This window comes from Leuresthes tenuis, unplaced genomic scaffold (genome assembly GCF_036924035.1).
Source record: "Leuresthes tenuis unplaced genomic scaffold, fLeuTen1.0.hap1 SCAF_18, whole genome shotgun sequence".
NCBI lineage: Eukaryota > Metazoa > Chordata > Actinopteri > Atheriniformes > Atherinopsidae > Leuresthes > Leuresthes tenuis.
Genome location: NW_027325372.1, coordinates 32,476,902 through 32,488,709, shown reverse-complemented (window position 1 = coordinate 32,488,709; position 11,808 = coordinate 32,476,902). Strand labels below are relative to the sequence as shown.

Sequence of the window (11,808 nt, the reverse complement as noted above, 5' to 3'; positions counted from 1 at the left end):
TTAATTCCTTGTATAAAAACAATGTTATATTAGAATATTATTAAAATATTGGTAGGGACAACTCTGTCTTTCTCAAACTTTGGTTGTGACTTGTCCACATGTTCCCAATGCAAACTCACGCCCTTGCTGTCAAGCCAGTTGTTAAATTCTTCAGTCTATGTTTACACTAAGCTGTGGGTGAATTGGTTAAAAGTTGGACAATCAATTTACTAGTACTGGTAATGGTAAGGTTAAACCGTAGAAGCTTGCAGATGTAATCTCAACACGTTTCACATTTGTTTTTTATTCCTGACTGTCTGTTGAAACCTAACACATTTCAAGTGCGTGATGCTGTAAGGCAGTGCAGCTCACTGTGCACATTAAACGGATAGCTTCTTGCAGTCAAAGCATTGCTTTTGAAAGCAATATTACCGAGATAATGACGTTTTCTATCACCAATCCGCTCTAATGTGACAGTTACGTTTGCCCTGTCTTGGTTCTTTGTCATGAATGAGGGTACTCAGAAAATCTGTAAGAAACCCTATGTGACGAAATAAAAGGTTTCTAAGGTTAAACTGGCAGCAGCTAAGTTAATTGAAATCTCATCAGGATAACCAGCTCACTTATTCCGTGTGAAAATACTTTGAAAACCCGCGACTCCATGAACACATTGTTTTTCAGCCCCAGTGGAAGTAACATGGCTCTCTATCCAGACATAGACAACAACAGTACTATTAACCAATCAAGTCTCTTTCTGTCTCCACCGCGGAAATTAAGGGCCAATCAGTTATCTGCCTGAGTCTGCTGTGGAAATGAACAGCCATTCAGCTATCTGTCTGGATTTCACAGAATAACTGTCTGACCAATGAGCGTTTTGTCTGTCTGCAATGAGGGATGAGAGTCTGCAAAGGCCCAATCAGCGGTCCAGTGTTGCCTGCCGGTGCCGGGGACTGGTGGTAAGAATCCGCTGCAGCGAGTCTGTAGGACCGGACCGTGAACCCGGAGACGGTACACACTGAGGCGAAAGGAGACACAGGTGAGTCCGAGGATTTTCTCAAGGCCTGGCTCTGGTCAGAGATGTTTTGAAACGCAGTGATGGTGTTCGTATAGCGGTGTAACGATTAATTATCTGTTGTGTCGTTTTCCTGCCGGTGGATATGCTGATTATGCTGTCAGACAATAGAGCGCATTGGCTTTGCTATTTATTGATGCAGGCTGACATGTTGGCGACCAGTACCGCCGCCTCGAACTGTAAATGTACCTTTTACGGTATGGGGTCGTAGCAAAAACGTTTATTGTTGTCTAAAGATTTCTAAATTGCCTGTTTGCGTTGCGAACTGGTAACCGAAGTGTGATTATATTGTGACTGTAGCGTTGTTCGGAAAGCCTCCAATCCTTTTCATTGTTTGATCCAGAGTCTCAAGGGGTTAACTGAGACTGGGGAAAGAGCACTGCTCCTCCAAATAGCCTACTTATTAATGCTCATTTAAAGAGCACGGGGAAGATCTGAGCTGTTAAAACGGTTTTATTCCAGCAGGACTGGAAAAGGTGGCGGGTTTAAAGGCGTCAGGAGGAGACCGGGGGTGCTGATGGCCCTCAGCAATTAGGAAGAAAAATTCGAAATGCATCAGCCATTTACGTGGAGACTCAGCTGGCTCCATATGCACCTAAATGGCTGCCTGGCGCCTGACAGCATAAGCAACATTTGTACTGTAAGGGCAAGGCTTTATTAAGGTCGAACGGCTTATTGCTCCCTGACCAGCAGATTATCAGAAGAAGATGTCAATAGAAGTAAGAGACCAAATCCATTTTAAACATAGAATCCCTCAGGATTTGCTGATTGCATGTGTTGTATGCAAATGGAATATCTTATGTCTTCCATCACTTTTGATTAATTTGTGCAGTCCATGACTTGATTTAGGCTGTACATCCCAGATAATGCTAAAATGGGGTGAGGAGTGAAAGAGTATTGTGGTTTAATAATCTTATCCTTTGCTGGCATTTGGGGGGGGGGGGTGACAATAATTCTTGATTCTGAAGCACAACAAAACTGTATGTAAGGATGAACTTTACAAAGGGAAAGTTTTGTTACTTCTTTCCAATAAACTTCTATAGCTTTCCCTTTTCTTAGCAATGTGCAGATTCAGCCAGCTCTTCGCTTCAAGCCCTTTCTCCTCTTTAGGACATTGTGCTCACTTCATAAATTTTCATCTGAACGTGGAAATAAAGTAACCACAGCGTCTTTGGCTTTAAGATGTCTGCAGACCATGACACCCTCCACTCGTAGTTCTGTGGGTCTATGGAATCCTCATCAAACCTTATCCTGTTCGCAATGATGGAGCTGTTTGGCCTCTTTTTGTGGCTCAGATGGATGAAGACCACCACACTGCTAAGACAGCTTTTTGTTAATGCCGTAGATATGTGTCAGGTTATTGGAATTTCTTGTAAATTATAATTGTTATTTTTATTTAGTGTTGTCTGTATCCTATTTCTAGTGTGTACCATATTGAAATGGTAATGAAATATATTTATTCATATTAATTCAACCCTAACCCAACAGAATACTAAATGATCAGATACTTCTTGGGATTTTCCCTGATTTAAACATATAAGCACTCTGAAGAGGGAAAAAATATAGACAGAAATAAAAATCCCATCAGTAACATTAGATAAAGCCTTCAATGCAGTATCCTGTTTGGAGCTGATTTCACAGGAATGCAGACACACACAGTTACAGCATCACCCTTTATTCGTACAGATAGATTTGTACTAATTTGTGCTGTTTCCTTTTAGATGGTTGTACTTTCCAAATAGAGGTTGATCACTGCTCTATTAGTGTGTGCTTATAGTAAGCCAGCTTCTCAGAATAAGATAAGTGACAACAGCACCATTGATCCGGTGTTCAGGCTTTCAAACTGGATGCTGGTGCCCAACAATGCTTCCCTGAGCATTAGGGCTGTGACTCGTGGCACGAGATCTTACGAGATTGCACTCGTCGATATTTCTCGTTGCGTTAAAAATCTGTCTCACAAGATTTGGGAGCTATCCAAACTTCTATTTGTGACCTGTGGGGGCAGTAGTGCGCCTTTGCTACGTCTAGCCTGCCAGAACCGAAAGAAGGAGGAGGAAAATAAGAAGAGAAGGAGGGAAAGCAGCAAGCAGCCAGAATGACGTCGGGGAAAATACCGGTATTACCACTGAAGATGCCCCCACCACTTTCAAATCGTTTGTTTGGCAGCATTTTGGGTACCTGGCGGAAATGATAAATGGCAGCAGAGCGACTGATAAAGACACGGACAATATGCAAGCATTGTATGAAGAGGATGCCGTACACCGCCGCAGTTTAGTTTCAATTTGTGGAAGAAGAAGTTTATTAAAAGCATGCTTACATCATGCATGTAAAGAGGTATAATAAAACATTTGAAAATGCATGTGCAACTCGGTTAAATGAGTCTGTTGGTCCAGTCATATAATTTGTCATGGTAGCTTTCTTAAAATCTCGTCTCGTTCTCGTGAGCTGAGTGTATCGTCACACCCCTATTAAGCATGCTGTGTTAAAAGGGCTTTAATCTCCCCACCGGGGTTATATCTTGTTTTTTATCTTGACTTGCACTGTCAGTGATTTATTTATTTTTTTTCTACAATTTCAGACAGGCAGTCAGGTTTCAAAACAATCATTTAACAGTGACTTTACTAAGAAATGTGGTTGTTTCGGTCGAAAAAAACTGATGTGTATGTGTGCACTCTTGTGTAGATATATCATGATGGGGGACATAAAACCAGATAGCAGACCAATTTATAGGGATTTCTGTTAAGTGTTGCATTCTCCATTTGTACAAAGTGAATTTTGGGGGATGATGACTTAGTTTCTGGGTTAGGGGTTCGAACAAGATTGTGGTTAGGTTTATGGTATAGGTTAGAGTTAGGTTAAGGGATGTGTGTGTATATTATTAAATAGTGCTATATTTGTGAAACTATGTAGTATGCTAATCGGCACCAGGCTTACCCAGGATACAAAGGATGTGTGAGCTAAATTATGAAGGTAAAAGCTAACTTGGGTCAGAAACCATGTGCAGTAACAATGTTTCTTTTTGTCATCGTATCATTAAGAACATCGTATGTGGAGCACTGAGCCAAAATGAATGCAGTCTAATGTGTGTCTACCAGTTAAGCTTCACCATGACTAACTTGTTCAGTTAATGTAAACTACAGCTGGTTCTGGATTGTACGAAACGTGTTACATTGAAACAAATTTCTATTTCTTTTTGGTCATTGAGGCCCAGTAAAATATTACGATAAAACTTTGCTGAAAAGCCTGCAGCTTGGTGTGGTTGAGGTTGAAATGCCTGTAATAAAATTCAGTTAAATTTACATCATCTTACTGAAATTCAATAGGCTGTTGGTACTGGTCCAACTTCCTCTCTCTCCTTCTCTCTGTCAGGTCTCAAACTCTCACTCCCACCGTGGAGGTGTTGGTGCTGCATCTGTCACTAATATACTGTACCAAAATATCGAGTAGCCTCCTTTTTAATTCAAGTAATGAATGAAAAGACAACTTTTGGAAGGGACTAAGTGCATGAGATGAAATTGTAAAACTGGAGATGTCAGATAATCTGGCATTACGAATCAGATATGGTTCAGGGGTAGACGAAGCATACCAGTAGTTTTGCAGATGGTTCTTTGAAAAAATTGAAGCATCTGAAGTATTGACTGTAATGGGGTTGTTGTTTGAGTTGCTGCCTAATTTGAGACGGCAATGATCAGATAAGACTCACACATTTACTGTAACTAACAAACTCTCCCTCTATTCCTTACCCTGTATAGCTGTAGACAGCCTAGATGCTTCTTTGGATGCATCTGAACTCCAAAATTGAAAATTGAATTGGATCACTTACATTTTGTTTGTTATAGTAATCAAATATAATGCTGATTACTGTCTGGAATTAAACGGAGTTACCATCTCATATACTCACACTGTAGATGTGGCGTTATGTGGAATAAGAGCTGTTAGTTTCTGCAGTATTTCAGTCTTTGTGAGTTCTGTATCACCTCGTTTTTCATGGTATATCAGTCACTATGCTTAAATAAACAAGCAGACCATTGCTTCATCCTAACACCCCCAGACACATACATAGGGATTGTTTATCTTAAAGATTTTGATTTTCATCTTGGATAAGTTGCTGCTTTTAAGAAGTTTGGCCTCAGTGGTGATTAGTTGCCATCATCAATGAAATTTAACACCAGTGCTTTACCAGCACCTAGGTTTTGTAGATCTGTTAGCGCGTAGTGATCGTAACTGGATGCCTCTTATCAGGCAGTGACTTAGGCTAGTGTGAAGGTGCACTACCAAGAAGCAAAATCTCAGTGAACTTTTACAGCATCTAAAGCCAGCTATCACATCTTATCTTCTCCCAGCCGCCTAACATTAAACATCTTATTTTTGACAGGGACTCGCCGAGTGTTAAAATGATGTCTCTTTGGGTGCAGGGGAAATGTTTTACTAGCCGTTTAAGTGGTTGAAGGCCTACTAGATTAAAAATGTTCAAAGGATAACATTTCATAGTGGCAGAATTAAACTAATTATAAAGATGGCAAACACTTCATTTGCCACTTAACTATATTGAACTTTGAAAGTTAGGAATATCAGATAAGTCTTAGAGATCTTATTCGGGTAATGTTACAGCCAGCGGCTGTAGTGGTGGAGCTGACACTGGGGCTGCTAACATTGTTCCACAGTAGCCACACTTGGTGACAAGACTGGCTGCTCTTTCAGCTAATTATTCATGATTATTCAATTAATCTGTCAGCCACTTGTGATTAAAAAGCTTAGGTCCAAGCTTGCTGCAACATTGATTTACACTCTTTTGGAAATAATGCAAATGTTTCAGAGACCACATTTATTCATCTTCACCAAAATTGGTAGAGATGATATTAAAACGACGAGTCTTTAACTTTCTGAAAGGAATTTTACTTTTCAGAATCATTGGTCTGCCACAGCCTGTTGAATTTACCTGTAAGATTTCAAAACACAAAGGAAGGTCATCTATTTAGCAAAGCTTTGATTAAGCTTGGACCCTGTTTTTTAAAATTTTTTTTATATCCTAGAACATTCATAAATCACAGACTGAAAACAGTTAGGGCATTACACATAAAAGTAATGTAAAGAAACATTGTGTGATGGGGCCGCTGTCCTGCAGGTTTTAGATGTTTCCCTGCTTCAACACACCTGATTCCAATTAAATTGATCTCTTCACAAGATTGTTACATTCTGCACAAACCAGCTAATGAGGCATCGATCTGAATGTCTTAGGGACAGGCACTACAACAGCCTTCTTGAGACACGATGCAACAATCATAAGTTCTGGTCAAAAATAACTCCAAGGTTCCTCACTGTAGAACTAGAAGCCAAGGAAATACCATCAAGAGTAACTATATAACTAGACTAAGTAAGTCTTCAACATGGAATCTATCAGATAAATATGACTTAAACCAGCCTAATGCAGTTCCTTTAATCCCAATAACATGTTCAAGTCTCTGTAACAGAATGCTATGATCGATCGTATCAAATGCAGCACTCAGTGGGTCCACATGATGAGATGAACTGCATTACAGCTATGGTTGGGTTCTGCTCCTTATCTGAGGGGAATTATCCTTGGATATATGGCGGTGAATGAATGGAATCACTGGCACAAAGCCTGTCATACCCCGGTACCATAGGTGGCGCTGTCCCCATTTCAGCTATCGCTAATAGAGCCACTTCCTGTTGACGTCTTCACCACCAACAGCAACAAACTCAGGCATTCAGAAAGATGGTGAACGCAGAGCGAGATGAAGCTGCGTCCCTCTCCATCTGTGATGAGCTGGTTATGGCACAGACGATGCACAACAGCGCCTTCTCCATCGCGTTGTTTCTTTCTTTCTGACGGCAGCGACAACAACAGGAATATCGGCTCCTTCCACTTCCGGCTGACGATCGCGGGGAAAAATCTGGAGCATGTGCAGAACGCTCGATCCGATCCACGGTCGTCTACATGCACCTTAAGTGCACGTTTGGGTCGAGTTATCTCAGGGTCTCAATTCGATCGCAAGTAACCCGATTCGATTTCTTGTCGGATTAAGCTGTCTACATGAGCTGAATAACTCAGTCTTATTGTAATTTAGCCATTAGTCCGATCCGATTGTAACCGCACTGAATGAGATCCAACAGGACAAGCACAGAAACAAGTCCGCTATCAGAGGCTAACAGGAGATCATTGGTAACTTTCACCAGTGCTGTTTCTGTGCTATGATGCACTCTGAATCCTGACTGAAACTCTTCAAACAGATTATTTCTATGTAAATTATCACAAAGTTGAGCTGCAACTATTTTTTTCAAGAACTTTAGACAAAAAAGGGAGATTGGATATAGGTCGATAATTAGCCAACACTTCTGAATCAAGAGTAGGTTTTTTAAGTAAAGGCTTAATTACAGCAACCTTAAAAGTCTGAGGTTCCTTTTCAGAGGGGCAACATTGTCCAGTGTTGTACGCATTGAAGCTATAGTGCTGTCAACAAGAGAGTCAAGTTCTACTGGAGTAAAATTTAGGTAGCCATCCTCTGTCATATCTGCACATGGCAGTGAAGAAAAGGAGGATGAAATCAACTCTTTAAATGTGGTTACAGCATTTTCTGATAGACACCTTCTATATGTAGAATTCTTCTCAGAAGCTGTGTAGTCATTGTTACTGTATCGTTACGATATTATACTGCTGTGCAATTAAAACTTCAGCGTAATGTTCAACAAGCTTAAACATGTATTTAAATTATATTTCAGCTGCCTCCATTAACTTCTATGTTTCCTGCTACCCTAACTCATGAATCTTTACGGCAGCATGACATGTGAACAGACTGTGACCATCAGGACTGATATATCAAGCCTATGCAAAAATCACAAATACTGCATGTATTTTGGCTTTTTCAGTTCCTTTCTGAGTGAATGAAGGGTGAAGAACTTTCACAGGAATATGACCAATGTGTTGATGCGTTAGCAGATAAGTGGATGTTCTTTTTGACAGTTTCCATTTACCACTTCTTCTCTTTCTTTAAATAAAAAATGGCAATGGAAGCCTGCTGTTATGACAAAAACATGGCTATGTTGGAGATTTATAGTGAGCAATATTATAACATTAAAGGAGGAAGATTTTGTGTTTCCTTGTAAAGAGCTTCAGACATGATCAGACTACTGTTGTAGGGGAGGCGGACTGAACAGGGCCATCATCAGGCAGAGGGACAGAGCAGTAGCCTGCAAACAAACATTGTTACCAGCCAGACTGAAATATTAACAATGCAGCAGACATGGACATGAGAAGTGAGTGGAACAGTCATGGCTAGGAAATACAGTAGCTTTATGTTCTGATATATAAATGGAAATCCTGTTAAAATACTTCAGATTTTGGCTTGTTAGAAAGCTAATCGGGTAGATGTAGTTTTGGTACAGAAAAGCCAGACAGGGCTAGTATTAATGGTTACTGTTTGCAAACGCAGCATTTAAACATGATTTGTAAATCATTGCATCGTTTTTATCTGCAGTGCATGCAGCCTTTTTCAAATAGGGTTGTGTTTGAATAGCATGTGGCCTTAGATATTGTGTGTAATGCTCTTGGTGTTGTTTTTGGTGTATGAAACAGTCCCAGGACACTCCAGGCCGCCACTGGTGGCTCAGACATGTCAAGGAAGAACTGGAGGTGACAATGCAGCAGACTCCAATGGGGCCAGCAGGCCCTACAGATTCTTCACCCTTCTGGTCACCAAGTGGTGGGGGGTTGCTTTTTGACTTCTTATTTGTTTTGGGGGGGGGGGATTTCTTTCAATACTAATACCAGGAATAGTGCAACTCTCTTGCCTGTGTAGGTTCCCTTTTAAGATGCAGTAGAGCAACTTCAAAATATGACCACAGGCTCGGCTTTTGTTTTTTTTTTTTGTTTTTTTTGTCTACATACATACAGTCAAGCCCAAAATAATTCAAACCCAGGCAAATTTTGACTTAAAGTTGCTTTTATTCAAGCAGCAAGTTTTTTTTCTTGATCGGAAATGACACAGGCATCTCCCAGAAGATAAGACGATGTACAAGAGGCATCATTGTGAAAAGTAAAATATATTTCTCAGCTTTTATTTACATTTGAACTAAATGTGGCACGTCCAAAATGATTCATACCCTTCTCAATAATCAATAGAAAAGCCTTTATTGGCGATTACAGCTATCAAATGCTTTCTATAATTGCTGACCAGCTTTTTGCATGTCTCCATTCATCTTTAGCGATGAGCTCCAACTCTTTCAGGTTGCAGGGTCTCTGTGCCATCACCCTGGTCTTTTGCTCCCTCCACACATTCTCAATTGGATTGAAGTCAGGACTCTGGCTGGGCCACTGCAAAATGTTAATGTTTTTGTCCGCTAACCATTTCTTCACCACTTTTGCTGTGTGTTTTGGGTGGTTGTTGTGCTGAAATGTCCACTGGTGCCCAAGGCCAAGTTTCTCTGCAGACTGCTTGATGTTGTTGAGAATCTTGATGTGTTGCTCTTTTTTCACGGTGCCGTTTACAGCGGTTAGGTTCCCTGGTCCATTGGCTGAAAAACACCCCAAAGCATTAGGTTCCCACCACAGTGTTTGACAGTGGGGATGGTGTTCTTAGGGTTGAAGGCTTCTCCTTTTTTACGTTAAATGAAGGATACATCATTGTGGCCAAACAATTCAATATTCAATTCAGTTATTGTCTCCTGGGAGACACCTGTGTAATTTCCAATCAAGAAAAAACGTGCTGCTTGAATAAAAGTAACTTTCAGTTAAAATTTCAAAAACATTTCGAGCTTGACTGTAAATACTTGTGAAGTTTCCTCTTGGGATGAATAAAGATTCCATCTATCTAGTATGAAACACTAGGAAGGAGTCAAAATGCGTGTGTTTGTCTTTTTTGAGTGTGTCTTGTAAGAGACTGCAGAGGTAACCCCAGCCTGTTTCACAGTCACAACAACGCTGGTGGAAACCATTTAAAACTACGCAGCTCCTCATCTACTGGTCAGTCCACTCTTCACCCTTTAATTTTTCTCCTCAAGAAATGAGCATTCAGAGCCTTGTGTGACCCAACAGTCCTGAGATATTGTGCCCAAAAGGAAAACGGCTGAACATTCAAAAGGTATAGGAGTGTAAGATGGAGCAGTGTGTGTCTCATGTATTGCTTTTACTTGCCCAACAACCTTTAAAATGGACTGTACTGGTATAACGCTTTTCTAGTCTAGCTGACCACTCAAAGCACTTCTAACACTACTGTCTGCCACATTCACACACTCATACAGCACGTCTTAAGTCTACACATAACTAAGTGCTTTTTTCTAATCATTCATACACACATTCATACCCCAATGTATACACTGGGAGGCAACGTGGGGTTCAGTGTCTTGCCCCAAGGACGCTTCGACATGTAGCCCGGGGAAGCCAGAGTCCAACCACCGACCTTCGGATTGATGGGCGACTGCTCTTCCTCCTGAGCTACAGCCTTTAAACATATCTTTCTTTCCATCTCTGTATCTATCCATCCATCTATTTCTCTATCGATCTCTCCATATATCTCTCTCTATCATCCATCGATCTATCCATCCACCTCTCTATCTCTCGGTCTAAATTCAAATTTTCTTTATTGGCATGAATGGTAACCATTGTTGCCGAAAGCTGAAACATATACTTAGACATGCAATTCAATTATGATACAATTTTACATCAAATGTTAATACAATTACATATTAATATGTATTATGTATATTAATATTAATTTTAAATGGGCAGATAGAAATACATAGACATATCTCTCTCTGTCTGCGCATGCGTGTGAGATTGGGCCGAGTGCTGTGAGTGACTGACTTTTTATTTTTTATCTGTTGTCCTTGTGACAGTATTTTCTTTGTTTGTTGGGTGGTTTGTTTTGAGGATAATTGTGGTGTTTGTTTGACTTTTTGCAGAGAACAATGGATTTTGAAAGTTTGACTCGACGCCATGGCATCAAGGTGGTTTCTGATGTCCGTGTAGAGGAGTGCAGTCTAGCTGTTGGGGAAGTCGTGGGGCATGAGCATATTGTCTCTGCTTCGCGGATGAAACGGGCGATTGTTTTATTTCTTAGTTCCACTTAACGTGGTATTGTTATTAAGGGCTCCTTGACACCTCTTCTCTCCTTGAGTCCTCCCTCACAGAAGATCATTTTGTCAAATGTCGTTCTTATTTCGTTTTTATTTAATTTGGAGAGGAAGAATGGGCAGCGTAGACTTATCCACTGCCTGCTCTCAGACACTGGGCATGAGCTCACCGATCTTACTGATATTCGTAAGCACGCTTTAGGCTTTTATGCTGGTTTGTATAAATGTGAGCTTGCTAATGCAGAGGTTATAGCCAGTGATTTTTACGATGGTATCCCAAAATAAAAAAGCAGCCCCTACTGCTCTGGATGAACCTCTGTCCCTTCATGATCTCCACTCTGCACTTATGAGTATGGACAATAGTAAAGCGCCAGGAATTGATGGTTTATCAGTAGAGTTTTATAAATGTTTTTGGCCAGTGATTGGGCAGGACTTGTTGGGTGTCCTGCTTGATAGTTTTAAAAAAGGCCTATTACCACAAAGTTGCAGAAGAGCTGCTATCACCTTACTACCCAAGAAGGGTGACTTATGAAATATAGCGAACTGGCGTTTCTCTCCTGTGTGTGGATTTTAGAATGGTTTCCAAGGACTTGGCCACAAGAATACGTGGGGTAATTTACAGTAAGACTTACTGTAAACCACAGAGGTCAATTTTTGATAATATTGCT

General features: G+C 40.6%; 1 protein-coding gene across 1 annotated transcript in view; it reads left to right on the top strand.

Annotated features, from left to right (window-relative positions):
• The first annotated feature begins 905 nt into the window (after positions 1–905).
• gatad2b (GATA zinc finger domain containing 2B) overlaps positions 906–11,808 on the top strand; it is a 62,948-nt gene continuing 52,045 nt past the window's right edge. Inside the window, exon 1 of the mRNA XM_072370824.1 lies at positions 906–1,015. The gene's annotated coding sequence lies outside the window, so the exon portion shown is untranslated. The remainder of the gene's footprint in view (positions 1,016–11,808) is intronic.